The sequence below is a fragment of the Lepeophtheirus salmonis genome, chromosome 7 (assembly GCF_016086655.4).
Source record: "Lepeophtheirus salmonis chromosome 7, UVic_Lsal_1.4, whole genome shotgun sequence".
Classification (NCBI taxonomy): domain Eukaryota; kingdom Metazoa; phylum Arthropoda; class Copepoda; order Siphonostomatoida; family Caligidae; genus Lepeophtheirus; species Lepeophtheirus salmonis.
This window is the reverse complement of record NC_052137.2, coordinates 38,605,571-38,623,634: the sequence shown is the minus strand read 5'-3', so window position 1 is coordinate 38,623,634 and position 18,064 is coordinate 38,605,571.

Sequence of the window (18,064 nt, the reverse complement as noted above, 5' to 3'; positions counted from 1 at the left end):
ATAAGTCCCTATGACCAAAAAGAGCGTTACATATCTCTAGGATAACATCTAAAACAATGTTTTATGAATGACTGTCTCTGTAGCTCCACTGATCTCAATCTAGTCAACTATTTTGTGAAGGGTAATTTGGAGTAACTTACCAACATACCCTCTAATATCTAATATAAAACTTGACACCTTTTTCATGAAAAAAAGTTGATAAACAAAGATTTTATAGCATTTCTATGTAAGTCGGTTGAATTTTGAAATAATTACTTTGTATATTTCTAAGTATTTTATATATATATAGAAAAAAACTATATGAAATGGGTTTTAAGTAAAAAAGACTTATTATATTGAAAACTTCTTCATTTCAAGGAAGAACAGTTATATTTGAATAGAGTCTAGTTAATAGGCACTACAAATCCCTATTAATAGTTAAGTTCTTACATGTAACTATGTCATGAATCGATTAAAAGCGAGAAAAATAAAGTAATTGGAGAAATCTATCAAATTCATGTAAATTGAATAGTTAATGAGGGAAATCAAGGGATATAATAAATATGTATCTTCATTAGGGTGATTGATCTCTTTCCCCCTTTTTTAAAAAAAAGTTACTCTATGTGATTGCCCTTTGCTCTGGTCTTGAGGCTACACCTTGAAAACAAATCTTCAAAAATTTGTCAAGGACTGAACAGAATCTTGCGTTTGTACATTTGGATTAAACATATTGAATGATTTTCATTTCAATCCATAACATAAATTGTTTAACAAATTTGAATAACTTATATTTTCTTTCAATATTGATTTAAATCACAAAGGCTTAGATACTATCTTGTATTAGCTGATTGATATGTTCCCTGTTTTGGCAAGTGACTCGACAATTATCCTGTGTGCTTCAATATTTTTTTGTCCCTCTTTTGATCTTCCTAAATAGTCATTGCAAAGCCTCAGTCCCTTGTCTGCTGTATCATTTAGAACAGATAGGGGATTTTATAATAATCAATATCTACTAATTGATTTCCATTTAGATACAAGTCTCCTTCAAAAATCAGAATATATATTTAAACATTTCTAACTGGATTTCTATTCTGATAATTTCTGCTCCTAATCCTTATTTTTACAATTTCATCAATAGACTCACTAAAAAATGCTAATGGAACCCATTCTTCTACAAATCATTACAAATGCAACCTCATTACTCTGATAGCAACTCTTGACAAAGAAGGTTGTACAATATTGTATTCTAGGACAGTATGAATCAGATTTAAGTCACTTATAAGAGCAGAAGTTGACCTAGATATGTAGAAAGAAATGTGCAAATTGTTTTAATTTTTCCAATTGTCCTGGGTAAAAAAAGACTGTTCCTTAAGTCAACAAATTTATTCGACCTGATTGTAGTATCATTTTTACTGAGTATAGTAATGGTATCCACCAAGGATTGTAAAGAGCTCCAGGTCTTTGTTTTTGTGTATACATTTATTTCAAAGGTGCTTCACCAACATGAGTGTAAGGGGATTTGTCCCCTCTTGAATAGTTAAACTCCAAAGATTGCTTGTATACAATTTGTGCTTGTTTCTATTTCTTTTCTTTTAGTAGTCATTATCATGGATGACATAACTTTTGTTCTAATGTTGTTGTTTTTTACCTTTGGTATTCTTGCTTTGTCATAAAAACGTTGAATCTGATATATAAATTATTGAGTTGCTTCATATTTTACTTCTTCGTTCAATAAAAGGAAAATATCAATTTTAAGCTGTTTAGCGTTTGCAAAACAACATGTCAAGACTTCTTTATAGCTTAGTAATTTTGATCCCTTAAGGTACTCGTATACATCCTCTTCACTAAGACACTTTAATAAAATTCCTTGTGTAATAATGTTTTGCATTTTCATTCGGTACTAATTGATTATTAGATCACAGATGCTAATAATTCTTTTTTATTAAAAAAAAAAGTATGAAAAAGAAGAAACAAAGAACAAATAATTGTTTTGCTGTTTAACACAAATCGAAAATAAGAATGTGACAATGTTAGATATTTGCTAAAATATTTAAAATTCTGGATGTAGCTTTAGTATATCAAACCTCTAGATCATAAAAATGGCGAGAAGAAGTTAGGGGAAGAGCAATAATCACTCTAATCTACATTTTATCATTCAAACATTTTTAAATATCTTTTTTTTTATATTGATTTTGCCTTGGAAAGTATTTCTGTAGTCAGATCAAATACCCCAATCACATGTAATACCTATCAATAAAGCTTGAAAACAAAGTTACGAAACCCACCCGTTAATTTGAGTAGATTTCTAGTCGTACCGATATCTTGATTATGCGGTCTTCGTTACAGTACTTGGTGTATAACTTTACCTATAAGTGAATTTGACTAATACCTATTTTTTTGTATAGTCCCCCTTCCCTTAACAACCTCAACCTTTCTTATTACATATAATTTGCATTTTTTGATGAATGCATTCTGCACATTCTATTCTAAGAGAAGTATTTTTCCATATATGTATATGAACACACTTATGCAATGAAATGGGGACATGAAAAAAAATACCTTTTTTATTAACCCACATATATGTAAAACATATTATGGATACACTTATTACCTACTTTAAATTCATCTCCTAATTATGTTAATTTTTGTGCATGAGTTCTACTTAATAATTCATCAGCACAGAGACAACAGTTGCTAAGTATGTCAAAATCCTCGTGAGTGTAAATCAAAAACCCCAATCTGTATCTAGCAATGATATACAGGGTCCACGGAAAGTCCTCTAAAATTAACTTTACATATATATTATATTTATATGTAAGGTTGTGAAATATTATGTTTAAACTCTGGTTGGATCAAAACTAAATCAAAACAAACAGTTTTGAATAAAGTAACAGGTTTTTTAACCACAATGGAAGCAAAAAGGGAGACTATGTATAATCAAGGAGTAGCGGAAGGGCAAATTTCGACCAGCCATCTTGAGGAAACTGAAGCGCCTGGAGGTCAAACCCATGATCATCAAGAGAACATTGAGAGGTATGAGAGACTCAATCTATCAAGGACAGACCTAGGTCAAAAATGACACCCTGAGTCGTCAAGGCAGTCAAATTAAGAATTGCAAGAAATTGTAGGATGAACCTCAGCAAGATGGCCATGGATTTATACATGGGTGCAATAACAATTATCTGATACCTTATCTGAGATGACTTTGGGATGTATCCCTACAAATTGAAGAGGCAACAGCACCTGTCAAGTAAGGTCAAGGCTAAAGACTTGAGAGAATCAATGCTATTCTCTAGAAGCTGAGGAATGGCACGGCTCCCGCCATTGTGTTGAGCGATGAGAAGATTTTCATTTTGGAACAGTGTTTTAACCCCAAAAATGATCGGATTCTTGGCAAAAAAAGTAAGCTGTGTGACCATGGAGTCAACAGAGTGCAGAAGCCGCAGTCTGGGATGGTTTGTGCAGCCGTGACTGAGAAAGGGATGCCCCCCTTGGTGTTTGTGCCAGCTGGGGTACCAAGGAGGGGATCAGCACCATCTGCGAGGAAGATCTCGTTCCCTGGGCCCAACAACTCTTCCAGAATGAACCATAGACCCCAGGATGGTGCTCTCTCCCACACATCCAAAGAGACGCAGCGGGGGTGTGAGGGCAATTAGAGTGGCTTCAAAGACAAGAGAGTCTGGCCCAGTCCATCAGACTCTCTCTAAACGTTATGGATTACTCCATGTGTTCCATTCTTGAGAACAGAGCCTTTGTGATCCCCAACAAGATTTGGATGACCTGAAGGCCAAACTACTGGCTTGTTATCGAAAGTTTGTGTCGACCTAGGTCTATAATTATATGCAAATTATGTAATTAGTTATATAATCAGTACTTTCATAAATATTTAACATAACTTTCGGCGGATCCCGTACATAGGTAGAAATTACTCTTGTGACAATTCTCCATTATACTCCCAGTCCAACAACGATTGTTAGTCTTCGTCTTTCATGCCCTAGCATTGGAAATGATAAAAAACATATTTTCAGATTGCAATTACAAAAATGTTTTTGTTCCATTTTTATACTTTTTTCACCTCTGTAGATAACTATACAAAATTTACGTTTCAATTTTCAAAATGAGGATAAATAATGAATAAGAACACTAATATCTTGTAGGTTGACATCATATGTTTTTTTTTATGCTTTTTAAAAATGTTTGCTCACGAGGAATTGAGAATTTTCACATTACTAGCAAGTACATGCACGTTTAATCTTAAAAGAATTATTAGCCTGAGAAAAAGATATATGCTATATATATTTAGAAAAAGTGAATGAGGGCTGTATGGAAGAGAGAAAGGAAAAAAATAGGACCATGCTTTGATTACTCTCAAAACTCACTTTAGACGTTCTGTACAATATATGTATACAACTTTCTCATTATGTTAGATGTATACATGGTATACACTAATTAGGGATGGAACAACGTAAATAAGCATGTACATTATTCCGCATAACAAATGAATCTTATATTAAATTGTAACTTGAAATTTTGATATGGTATTGAAAACTTTAAATTTAATGAGATCAATAATAAGGTCGATAATGATTAGTAATAAATGAACAAATAGTATTGACTGAAAAAAAACATAAATAAAAAAAAAAATCATGAAATAATATATTTATGACGTACCGTTCAATTTTGATACACATTGTCTGATCAGAAGTACAATCTTTATTATCAAAGATTTTCTACTTTTTACTTTGCCGAACATGATTCCTCTTTTTCTTGAATACAGAGATCATTTTAACAGAGTTGATGAGAGTTTTTTTACGTAAAAGTACGAAAAATCTGCATTTAAAAAAAATATTATCTTAGTCTTCCATTCCTATTTACTGAGAAGTAGTAGCTTTTTAAGTTTCTTAGTATTTGAAGGATAATTCTAACTTTTTTGAGAGGATTTATATATTTCTCACTTTTTGATGGTGTTGTGTTAGTACTTATATATTTGGCCCACTTCCATCTTAGCACTGGTCCTATGGGTATTGAGGGACGTCCGCAGGGGGTGGGCTCGAGGAATTAAGGAATTTTTGGTTTTAACAAGAAAATTTAATATTTGAAGTTTTTTTTTCCAAATATAACCCCTCGTCATTGGAACAGGTCCTTTAGACTGTCGGTCCTAAGGATTGTCACTATTAGAACTGATTAAACAAAGAGGAAGCATAGTTGAGTGACGTCATCAAGGACCAATTTATATATTTCTTTGGACAGATATGTAGGACTGAACTGGACTATATCTAGAATGAATTGGGAGGGACGAAGACTGAAGTCTCCCCCAATTGTAGTGATGTGTCACAACTCATGAGGATTCGACGGATTACTAATGTGAATATAATATATTTTCCTTTTATTTTATAATCCGGATTACCTATTTTAAATCCTGGGGCAATGCAACGACCTGGTATTCTAATACAAAATACAATCTAAATCTTAATATGGTATTTCGAGAGAAACGGTTCTTAAAAATAATAATATATTTACTTATTAGTTATATCCATTCAAGGTACGCTCAAGGGAGTATAGGGTGGTTCATTTAAAGGTTTCTTTTGCTTCTTCCAATTCCCCTACAAACCACACTAATCAAGAGCAAATCTGGTACGATTATACCACGTCTGTTCATCATTATTCTTCCCATGCGACAAGATACCCCTGACTTCTTTTAATCAGGAACAAAATCATTGTGCACTTTGTGTATTTTTTTCAAATTAAATGTTAAATCGGAGAATGCATTCTTGGCTAAAGCAGCCGGCTGCAATACTTGATTCGTTCAAAAATTCTGGAAACATGTCGAACAGTCTTGTAAGGAGTCACTGAAGAGGATTTCTTAGAAGCCTTGTGATCTTGAAATAGCCAAAATCATCTGAAGTCCCGCTATGCTGAGGAAAAAAAATGAGAATAATCCCGGCCAATCGACGAATCCAATCGCTTACAGCATCAACATTGCACCCTGTTCAACGGTTCATCGTGTCATGAATGAAGACTTACGGTACCAGAGCTATGACCGTTGTAAGATATAGTTTTTAACCCCGTCAAACAGTGAGAAAAGAATCAGACAACCCAAGACTTTGATGAAGGTATAACAAAAGCCTCTCGTAAAAAAGATTGTATTGTTCTTCTAGGACGCAAAAAAAAATCTTTCATCCTTGGAAGTATAGCTTGAGGAAAAATAGGTGGTTGGTAAAAAAGTCCTGATAATGTCCCTAGGATCATAAAGGCCAAGTACACATAGCAAGTTATAGTTCTTGATGTTGTTAACAGCAAAGGTCATGTTATGCTGCCCTTCATCTTCAAGCAGGGCCTGATGGTCAACACCAAGGTATAAATAAGTGTTTTGCACACCAAAGCCTTCCCCTAGATCTTCAGCAGCATGAAAACCGACCTTAAATATGGCACCAAGACACACTACTCACACCAAGAGAATACTCAATTTTCTTGTTTATGATGTAAGTCCTGCCGGATGCCTTTCACAATCATTTTGCAAAGGAACCGAGTTCTTGACCTCCTAACTCACTGGAATTGAACCCTCAGACTATTGTGTCTGGGCAATGTTGAACGGGTTTCCAATGAAAGTCCCCACACGACCACAAGATCCCTAACAGCTTGGATTAGGAGGGCATTCCGGGCTTTAACCCTAGGGACGGTCAAGAAGGCTAAAACGTTTTCAGGGACGTTGTAAACGTGGGCACAAGCTAACGGCGATTCTATTCATTGAATTTCAAATTTATAAAGCTGATTTTTGTGAAAATTTGATGAAGATCATTCATGAAATCAAGTCACAAAGGTTTAAATGCACTCCCCTTTATGTCTTAAAAAAGAAAAAGGAAGTATTCGGACGACTAACATATAGCACGTAGACGAAAAGTTATCTTACATTGTCCATGATAAGATATATGTATATAAACAGAAATAGAAAGCGTCACTCAACTTCCTTTCTATTTATGCAATTACAAAATATACACCTGAGGATATATATATATATATAATAATCGAGTAATCTTCATCTATCCCAAATGAGTTAACTCTATTTCAACCTCAATTAGAGAGTCTCTAAGGATTGATGATTAAAAGAGATTCATGATATGAGGTAGGCACGGAAAAGAACATGGTCCACAAACTATGTAATTTATTTAATGGATCTTTTTGTCATTTTCATACATGTAGCTCGTCAACACAAAAGCAAGCTAAAATGATTTTTCTCAAAATTAAGTGTGGATTAAAAAAGTATTCTTAAACAAATTATCGTCAATTTTGTCAGTAAATCATTCTTATTTACTCTTTGGAGGACCTGCAATTAACCCACAAAATTGTTCATCACAAGATAATAATAAGAGATCGATAGATTTATTTGAAAGGCCATATTGTGGCCAAAATGTGTGTATCTGTTTCAATCGTATCTTGTCTTGTGTAGACTCGACTTAAATGGTGAGTCTATTTTCAAGTATAATGGGGATGTTGCTACTTCTCCTCGAGCCAGGACAACAACTCCATTATATTAGGCTTTATCTCACTCTCTAATCTTTAGGATCAACCTCTAGAAGCCTCTCTGTAAATACCTAACCTCATCCTATTAATGAAAAGCTAAGACAATTAATAAGAATAAAACAGTCAATATGTAGTTGAAAAAAAATACAGATTAATAAAGTATCTAGTTTAAATCCTTAACAACTCGATCCGATGCAATCAAAAAAAGTCAACACAACACTATTTTCATCTGAAGTTACGCTTACATTTGTGAGTCTACTCAATATTTGGTGTATGCTTTCCATAGAGGAAAAATATTTATAATACTTTATATTCTTTAATTTTTATGCTAATAAAAGACTAAAATACCAAAAATAATCCTTTGGTCATAATTAAAATTACTTACAAAGAAAACATGGGAACTCACATCCCTCTACGAAACTTTTCAGGATAGTAGTTTAGCCTAAGGATAATCTGCCATGTGCACTACAGCGGGGGGGCTAGGCTACCCATAATTTTTTCAATAGCCATTATTTATTTAATTATTAATGTTAAGTCATTCATAGTCACTACAACCAATGACAAAATTGTTATTATTATAATGATATACAATATCTAGAATGATAATCATGGTACAAACTTTGAAAACAACGCGTATTTTGCACAATTTATGAAAGATTATTTCCTATGAAAACACTTTTATATTTCACAAATAGAGCATTCAATATATATAATATAAGATACGTTTTGAGATCAAGGTCTTTATGAGGATTATAAATCTTCTACACTATAAATTAGTGTGTCATTTAAAAAAATTTAATTTTTGGAATTCAAAAACTCTAAAAATGTTTTATTAACAAATGTAACTATAAACTTGATAGGAAAAAAATTTCTTTTTTTTCTTTTAAGGATTTGATCCAGCTTCTTTCTAGTAAGAAATTAAAAACATGTAGGGCATTTTTCGGAATCCCGAAAATGCATCAATATATGTTTTATGGTCCTTTGTTGGTCAAAGAACTACTTCAAAATTTCGGGGTTTTGTTTGATGACGTTACTTTAAAAAAAAAGTTTCTTCATCGCATAGGTAAATTTAGGGATATTATATTATAGATTTAGATTCACATTATACATAGAGTAAAATCTGCTCTAACAGTCACCTGTTTTAAACGTGTCAGTCCACTAAGCGGCGATATCCATTTCTCAAATTTAGAATTCTTACAATATAGAAAACTGAGTTTAAGAGGCACTAAGCGGTCGCTTTTTCAGTGTCTCTTGCCTGACTGCTTAATACAGGTTTCACTGTAATTGCTGATTATATATTTCAAATGAGATCCCACATAATTCATTGCAAAGTCCAAAACTTATAACTTTTTATAAGACATATATACGCAGTTTGAAAAAAAAAACAAAAAACATTCGCAGACTGATAATGTATATTAAATACCTACTCATTAATATTTGTTTAAATGATTTAGCATTTAACTTACGTTAAGTGTCATTACTCAATAATACTCAATCTATCAAAATATAATTGTAGGAAAGTTGGAAGGGACTTGATTTAAAATACAGCTATTGATTCCTGTAGTCAGCACAAGTATATAAAGAAAAGAGGGAGAAAAGTTTTTCTCTCTAGTTACTAGCTTTTCATTCCTCCTCCCTGAGAGTCTAATAGCTCTGTTGCTCTTACTATATGAGCAAGCAACCAGGCAGGAAGGCCCCTCCTTTCTCATTACATTGTGTATAATTTTATAACAGACATGTATCCTCCCCCACCTTCCTTCATCTCCTTTTCCTAAACCATATGGTAGCAAGCCATGGAAATTCATTCATTTTCTCCATTTTGACTCTTAAGTAATTTATGGAAGCAACAATGAATGTATTACTATTTTCATATAACCCTTTCCATTCCCATTATTTTTCCATTATTTAATTGTACTTGCGTAAAATAATTACATACATAAATGTACAGAAGGAGGATTTGTTTTGAGGGGGTTTGATCCACATTTCCGAATTTTTACATTATGGTATAGGGATAAATTGAGTGTCGTTAATTATTTATGTTAGACAACATTACCATTTGAATGGTTTTGCTCTTGATGCATTTACAGGGATCCAGATAACTGGTGAACATTTTTAAAGGCTTCAGAAAAATGAGCTAGAAGGACTAAAACAAATTTTTATTATGATTTGAAAGCTACATTTAAGGACATTTAATTATTCATAATAAGATCCGCCTTTCTTGATGACTTTGCCCACACGGCCCCCTAAGATTTGGAAGGGCCTGACGACGTCGCGCGGATCCAGCTTTGCAATTGTACGGGTAATTGACTTCTTCAGGGACTCTCAAGACGAATGATACATGGAAGAGGCCTTATGCTTGATCCTCCCTCAAAGAATAGAACTGCATGGGCGCAGGTTCGGGCTGTTTGCAGGCTGAAAATCCAGGCATTACATTTTGGGGCCAAGATATTTGGCACTTTTTTGCCTTGTGGGCGGGTTTACTGTTATGTTTTAAGGTGTCATTTCTTTCTAGAGCTATTCCATCTATCCAGGGAATATAGATTAAAACTGGAAAACCGGAACCAGCAATGTTAGATCCTCACAAGGTCGGCCGGGCCGCAAAATTGATAGTAATGTAAAAAAATATATATATAAATAAGTTTTAACTAAATAAAAGAACCTTCAAATTAGATTCAATCGTCCTGAAATTTAACATGGAATTGTTTGTTATAGTATTAAATATTTCCCAATACCTTCCATTATCGATTTCTAAAATGTTAATGTTCTACTTAGTCTAATGTACAGTGGGCAGATTTGTGTGAGCCAGCTACTCACATTCATTTTACATCTATTCAATTGGTAAGGAAATGATTATATAGTAAGATTAAATAGATAAATATTGCTGGCTTACTAAGCATTCTTCAAAATTTCATTGAGTCAGACATACTTAATATGTGTTGCGAAAATCACAGCCTTCATTTAAGAATCTGTCACTTTTTATTGTATCCAGTGGTGTTTCAATGATTTTAGACAGACCTGGGAGGGATACTCAGGGATATTAATATTACTTTTTATGAGGAGAGTAAGTAGATTGGATCAGATATTTCATTTTAGAAATACTTGATATGGAAGGTTTTTTTTTTGCAAAGGAATGTAGACATTTTTTTTATAGAAAATACACATTGTCCTTTTTATCCTCATGAAAAAAGGTTAATTTATCAACAAACTGACTAAAATCCTATTGGTCTTCATAATTGCTGCATAAATTATGACTAATTGAGGATTATATATGCCCCCCCCCGCATATCTACGTCTTTAGATACATCCTTTATCCTTAAGTAAATATTCTTCTCTTCAATAAAGGTAGCATACGATTTCAATCGACTATTCAATGTATATCTATCAAACTGTTACAATTAGTAATAAGGCTTTGACAAGTTTTTTATTTTCTTTAACAAATAAGGAGAGAGAAAAAAAGTAATTAAATAACTTTTTTAACACATTGTGCAAATACATCATCTATGGTACTGAACATAATCCTTGTATATACAATATACATGTATTTATCTTGAGCATAAATGTTTTAGGATAAAGTATAATCCCACTTATTGAAAATGTAATAGACTCTTATACTGAATAATTACATGTTATTAATATCTGTAAAGATATTAAAATCGTTCTTTCATCATATATAGACAACGTTTACCTACACCTATATTTAAAGAAAAACGTTAATCCTTTAATGTAGTTTTTCCTCTTACAAAACTAATTGTACAAGTTTAATAAATATTAAATAATGGAGGCAAAATATACTTCATATAGACCTTATAGTTTTGTACCATCCACAGAGGCTTGATCGCAGGAAAATTGCCCGGAATTGTGCCAGTTTTATAGTGATTAATCTACCGATATATTCCCTCTACAGATGAGTCTGACCCATCTATAAATAGTTTTCCAATCTGCTTGCCTGGCCAAAAATAAAATGACATTCTTAAATTCTCCAAAATTCTAGCGCAGACATACGGTATTTCTGTTGGTTAAATGCAGTATCTCAAGATAGCTGAAAAGCCACCTCTGTCACTTTAAAGAACTCCTTATATAATTGCCTATATCCAGATCAACAAGTTGTGCATTATAAGCTTGGGGATTCGATGCTGATTAAAAAAAAACCACGGCCGCTTCAATAACCATTAAGGGCCCCTTCTAATTTATCAACACTTTTTTGCAATAGCAAGTTACTATCTGTTTTCAACGATTTCTTAGATATTTTTCCATATTTCTCAAACAGGCATGAGTATTTTTAGGAGACAATCATATGAAAAGTAAAACTTTCGTCTCTTGCCTTTGTGAAAATGTAAGAGATTTATTTGCAGATGAGAAAAATATCTGCGGATCCTTAGTCTGGGGAATTTTCCCACTGATGCTAATTATCCTGTAGGCAGTTTTCTGGTGGTCAATGTTCCTGTGGGCAATCTTCCTAGCATGTACATTGTGCATACTATGCACTAAGCAGAGAATTAACAACTTATGTATAGTAATTGTATGTTTCTCTATTGTTAACATCTCATCATTAAATCTCCATTATTCATTTCAAATGACGTAAGAAAGATTATTCAATTTTTTTCTTTTTTCCTTTTTTTTTCCCGAACAACAATGGGAAATAATGTTCTGCAGAGAGTAGAATACAAAAAAAGAATGTTATTTTTTACAGAAACTTTTATCATTTGTTGTATTCCTTCATCTATATTCCTTGTACATATAGCCATAGGTACTTTATACCTAGGGCTATATTGATGTGCATATATATACATATACTCACTACTTTTTTTGTCTTAATCCAAAAGTTTGCTTTCTTCTCTATTCCTCTTCCCCCCCCCCCTTTCCTTCTATTACATCTTGAATGTAACAATGCCTGATGTTATATTGGCTGCTATTGTCATGGTCTCAAATTTCCTATATTAATTATAAAAGCAATATACATATATGCTTACATCAAATGAATATTATCAACAATAAATCATTACTATAAAAGTAGCACTGACTACATACATATATCATTGTTAAATGTAATATGTACTGTGTGCCTAAGCAAATCGTATCTTTTTTAATAGTAAGATTTAAACCAATTTGATCAAGAACAATATTTTGTAGGTATTTTGTACCTGGATTATTTTTTTAGTTATAGTTATCTATATATAGATACGAGAGTCGTTTGAAAAGTACGTGCAAAGTATGTATTTTTAAGATTTAGAGCGATCAATTATGTATTCTATTTCATTCGATGCAGTATGTGTTATTAAATTTTACATTTATATTGTGTCAAAAAAGTACCCGTAAATGTTAATTTAAATTGTCCACGCTGAAGGGATTTAAAAACATTACTTTTCTAGGTCGGCAGCACTGTTTTTTATTATGATGTCAAGCTTCAGCGCGATCTGTAGCCCAGTTTGCTTGCAACAGCTGGGTAAGTCAGTTTGCCTCACTAGTGCTCCACAATTTTTACAATGAACGAAATTATTGAACAGGAGTACTCAATTTGTACTAGAAAAAAGATATTTCAGATTTGACTAGGACTCAATATGAAAGACTCGCAAATCGACTAGAATTTTTCCGTCAGATCGACCAGGTTCAGATTTTAATAAGACTCAAGGCTTGAAACTCACTAACTCGCGACTTGACTTACGTTCCTGCTCCTTCCTTGACCCGAATGATGCTGGATGACCCTTTGTTAATACATACATATATATATATATTATACAGGTCCTATATTATAATGCTTGCTCGCACAGAAGGGTCTAAACATGAAGAAGAAAGAGCATTGTCAATATGATATCCCGCTTTCTCAATAGTCCAAGCTTCCCCGCGTAACCCCTTGCTAAGAACCTTATATATCAATTATGTATTATTTCTCAAAATGTCTTCCTTTTCCGGCCACCATGGTCTATAATCTGGGTTTTATGGCCTTGTATACCTTGATGATGTAGTCATGGGTCATATAAGCTTACCTCTTCTCAACAGGAGCCTTTAGGGAATCAAAATTGTGCTGGAGGACTATGTAAGCCTTGTTCTCCACTAAAACCCATATTTCATAGCACCTTGGTGAGCAGTCCGGTGATGAGGGACACCAGTTTGGAAATCCTAAGTTTGTGAGGTTTCCCTTGCACCAAGCTTGAGTTGTTAAGGCCTTATGGCCAAGGATGTGAGTGTTGTGCGAACAGTAATACCCTTCAGGGTAATAGATAATCTCTTTCATCACCTCCTGGTACTCCTTGTTGTCAATTTCAAAGATCTTGTCGGTCAAATAGTCTTCAGTGGCAAACTTTTTGTCTTCCTGGAGATGCTCTTGTTGCTATTTATGAGCCTCCTGACCTTACAGACAAGGAGAACAAAGCAATTTTGCAACATCTTTTACAGAGTGATAGTTGCAGGAAGATCTGCAATCAGCTATCTTTTTGTCTCCATTGTCGTTGTTTTTCGACGTATACCAACGAATGATATATAGCGTATGAAAGCTGATTACTTTCGAAACAATTTCGTTTTATAACCCAACATCCATTGAAAGTAATAAATATTTGGTACAATTTGTTTACGTACAGTAAATGTATTTATAGCTGTGGCTCTTGAAAAAATGCTATAAGTACAAACTAACTTATTTTGTGGGCTGATTTAGAAAGTCATTAGAGTATTTAAATACAAGTGACAATATATATGATATTTTCGTAACTACCTATAATTTCCTTACACTGTTTATATAGGGAAAAGATGTAGGATTTGACAATAAGTTAAAAATAGATATAAAAAACTCTTGAAGATGGATAGAATTACGTGCAAGATTACTCTACACTTCAATAGAAAGCATGCAATTGAATCAATATATTTTTTGTATACTTTTAATCATTAAACATATTTGGAGGAGTTTTTTTTACCTCTTGTAACAAAGTATGATGAAATATCCCTTTTCATCATGTTATATCAAATATAGTCAAGTTGAAATGAATAAGTACTCAAAGTATTGATTTATACACGGGAAATAATTTATTTCACATACATATATATCATACTCAAATAATAGAGGCATAGAAATGAATGTAAATTAGTGCAATATCAAAAAAATAAGTTGAATTATGTTCTCATTCGAACACCGTTTTGTATTTCCAAATACATAGGTAGAAGAAATGGTTCTGATTATTAATGTAATGGATCGGCGTTCTATGCGATTCTTTGCTCTAATTGTTTCGGTTCTTAACAAATCAATATCTAAATTTGAGTGGTACAGATCCTATTCCGACCCAGTTTTTCGATTACACTAGAGATCCGGTTCTTTCTTACTCCATTTTCTGAAAAAAAATAATGCCAATGTAACATCAGGGACAAGTAAAACGGGTTTGAGGGAGGCATATCCTTTTATTGATAATGTTCTTTGATATTTTTTCTAATTTTTAGAATGTAAATTTTTATATTTTGCATAAAACGACAAAAAGGCAAAAGTGGCTTGTGAGTGGAGGGTATTTGAGGTATTTCCCTCTTGTCTTGTGTGTAAAGCACATTCTTTCTGTAGATCCTATTTAAAAAATCCAAAGTTCAACGTTTTTCGATCGGAGATCGTTTTAACAGTATCTTATGGGATATCCGTGATTTTACATGAGTAATTATGGAAATTGTGAGTAGTTTAAGGGGAGGAAGACAACTCATTTTGTATAGACTTAAATAGCTTGTTGTGAGTTTCCTGTAGATTCTGTTGGGTATCAATGGTGCACTCTTTGGCGTTTTTTTCTTGTTTTTTTATACAGAAACTACTAACAATGGAAACTTTGGAAGGAGTTGACATTTCTTTGTGACCTCTTACCTTCAATAGGACTTTAAAAATATACTGTCTTAATTGCAAAAAGTTATAAAGCTATTGGCTCAAGTATACAAGGGCATAAATAATCACATCATACGTGATTTCTTTCTTGTTTAATTTAAGAATTAGGTTAACAAACACTCTTTAAGGTTCGAAAAAGTAATTTTTTGGGGTTTCCGTGGATTTCATTTTTTGGTTATAAAAATGTTTCCAAGATTTGTGAGCAAAAGAAAAGTTGGAGTAAAATTGAATTTGCTCATTTTCAAAATGAACAACCGTCCTAGTTATATTCAAAATATAGAACATATTTTTAATACCAATATGTTTTTATATATTGAAAACATTTTCGTGTACATATATCAAATATAGTTATTTTCAAATTGGTACATAAAATAAAATGTTACTCCCTCAAAATAATGAAATTATAATTTGAACTTATAAAGCTAAATGTTTTACAAGAAGGATATGATGTTATTTGTTTTTGAAATTGATATAAGTAGAACAATATTCTATCAAAATGTAAACCAAAAGTATTTTTTAATTGTAGGATTCCAACATAAATAAATGATCTACAATGTTTAATGGATTATATTAAACTTTATATATATTTTAGTTTTATATATTTAATTACTTTGGATAAAACCACGCCGAATTATTCCTTTAAACTGATTTAGACAAAATTTTACTTTTAGGACAGGCAGTACCGAACTAAGATCGGTCTTGGATTTCCATTCTTAAACCCATCATTAGTATACATCTCTATTTTATAATAATTATTTCTTAATAATTTTTGTTTTTTTGTATAATATATGAATAAATATTAGTTTCTTGGAAGAAGAAAAAAATATAATTAAATAATGTCACAACAATTATAAACAATGTTTTAAGTACATTTTTAAATATAGTTATTTGCATTAGAGCTACCTTTGACCAATTAATTATCCCTTATTTTACGTAATTTAAAATTGTAATTTTGTTGTTTGATTATTAACCCAATTAAATCGTCTCTATTTACTCAAGGTTGCTTGAAGATTAATCATGACATAATGAATTAATAATATATTTACAGGGACTGTTATTCGTGAATAATGTTCTAGTTATTATTTGGCGTATCATGTTGTTTCTTTATTTACCAACAGTTGCTCGTAGACAATTTTTTTGGACAATTTTGACAAAGAAAAAAAATATATATATTTATTAAAAAGTTAGGACAGGATTTTGAAAACAGACAATAGTTAATTACTAAATTCTAACAACAACTAAAAAAAAATTGATAAGAAACTTTTTTTCTTCCACATTTTTGACGAAAATCTTTTTAAATTATAATTTAACATTGTTATTATGCACTGTATTTTATATATTCATGTTTAATATAATAATATATTTATTAATTTATAATCATACCCTTTTGATTTAATGAAATGTTGTACCGTAATATAAATAGTAAAATAAATGTAAACAGATGGGGCTGAGTATACGATGTGGCATCCAGCTATATCAACATAAAATTCAAAAGAACAAGTGATGTCATGTTTTTGAGTAGACATGAGAATAAAATTCAATTTTCGGCATAGAAAAAGTGCAATAACTCAATTCTTATCCAACCAATAAAAGTCACTATGGTGTCAACAAAACTCAACACTCAATAAACATCGTAGGAACCTATTGAAAGACCTTAATTCAGTTGATTATATATTTTTTGTAACCTACCTAGAATAAAATATAGATTGTTTGATGTACAAGAATAGTCACTTGGGTGCCCTCCATCCGATTAATATATGAGAGGGTCTCAAATTTAAACACAAAGAGTAAGTCAAATTTCTGTTTAAAAAAATTAAATTATCCTTTTCTTATTACATACACTTTGCTTTAAGCTTGGATTTTTTCACATTTCATTATGATTTCAATCTAAATTATTCTAAAAAATCCTATTGATTTTGATACTAGTCCCATACATATACAGAAAAATAGTAACGGACGTTAAGCAGTTCCTTGTTTACTTATACAAGTTACAACTTGTTCAAACGAATTTTTACAAGCTGTTTTATGCGTAAACGGCGTTGTCAGATTATGTTACTACAGAAGCCGTTCCCAAAAATATCCTTTCTTCCAAAACATAACGCTGGCTTCGTGTGGATGCAACCCCATAAGGGATAAATATTTGAAATTTGCAAAATTCTATGAACGCCATTAACTCCACAGATAATATATTAGAGAGATAAAATTGATCTCTCTAAAGATTTGGTTAAAAATTATAGATTGGTGCAATTTGTCCGAAACAAGTCATTGGAACTGGATTTATTCAAGAAAAACCAACAAATTTAAGACTTTGGCAGAATCGCCAATAGTTAATAATTTCATCAAATAATAATCTACGATTATTCAATAAGATATGTTGCCAATTAAATTTTGCATCTTCTTGTATAAAGTAGCTATCCTTTTAAAAACCTCTTAATGAAAAGGTATTTAAAGAGAAATAAATAAATGAAAAAATCACAGGGGATTAAAATACCAAAGCTTGGTTTATTAAATCCATGGGGAATGTAGCCTACTTGATATGATTTTCAAAACTTTGAAAAACAAAAATCTAAATATGTGCTATTACTATGATATATGTATAAAATCTTTTTGGATTAATAAAGCTTGTTTTATTACCCTTTGGAAAGTTATGTTGCCTTCTACAACAGATGTGTAGGTATATATCAGGAGAGGCATACACCCCCTTAGGATTTCAATTGTGGC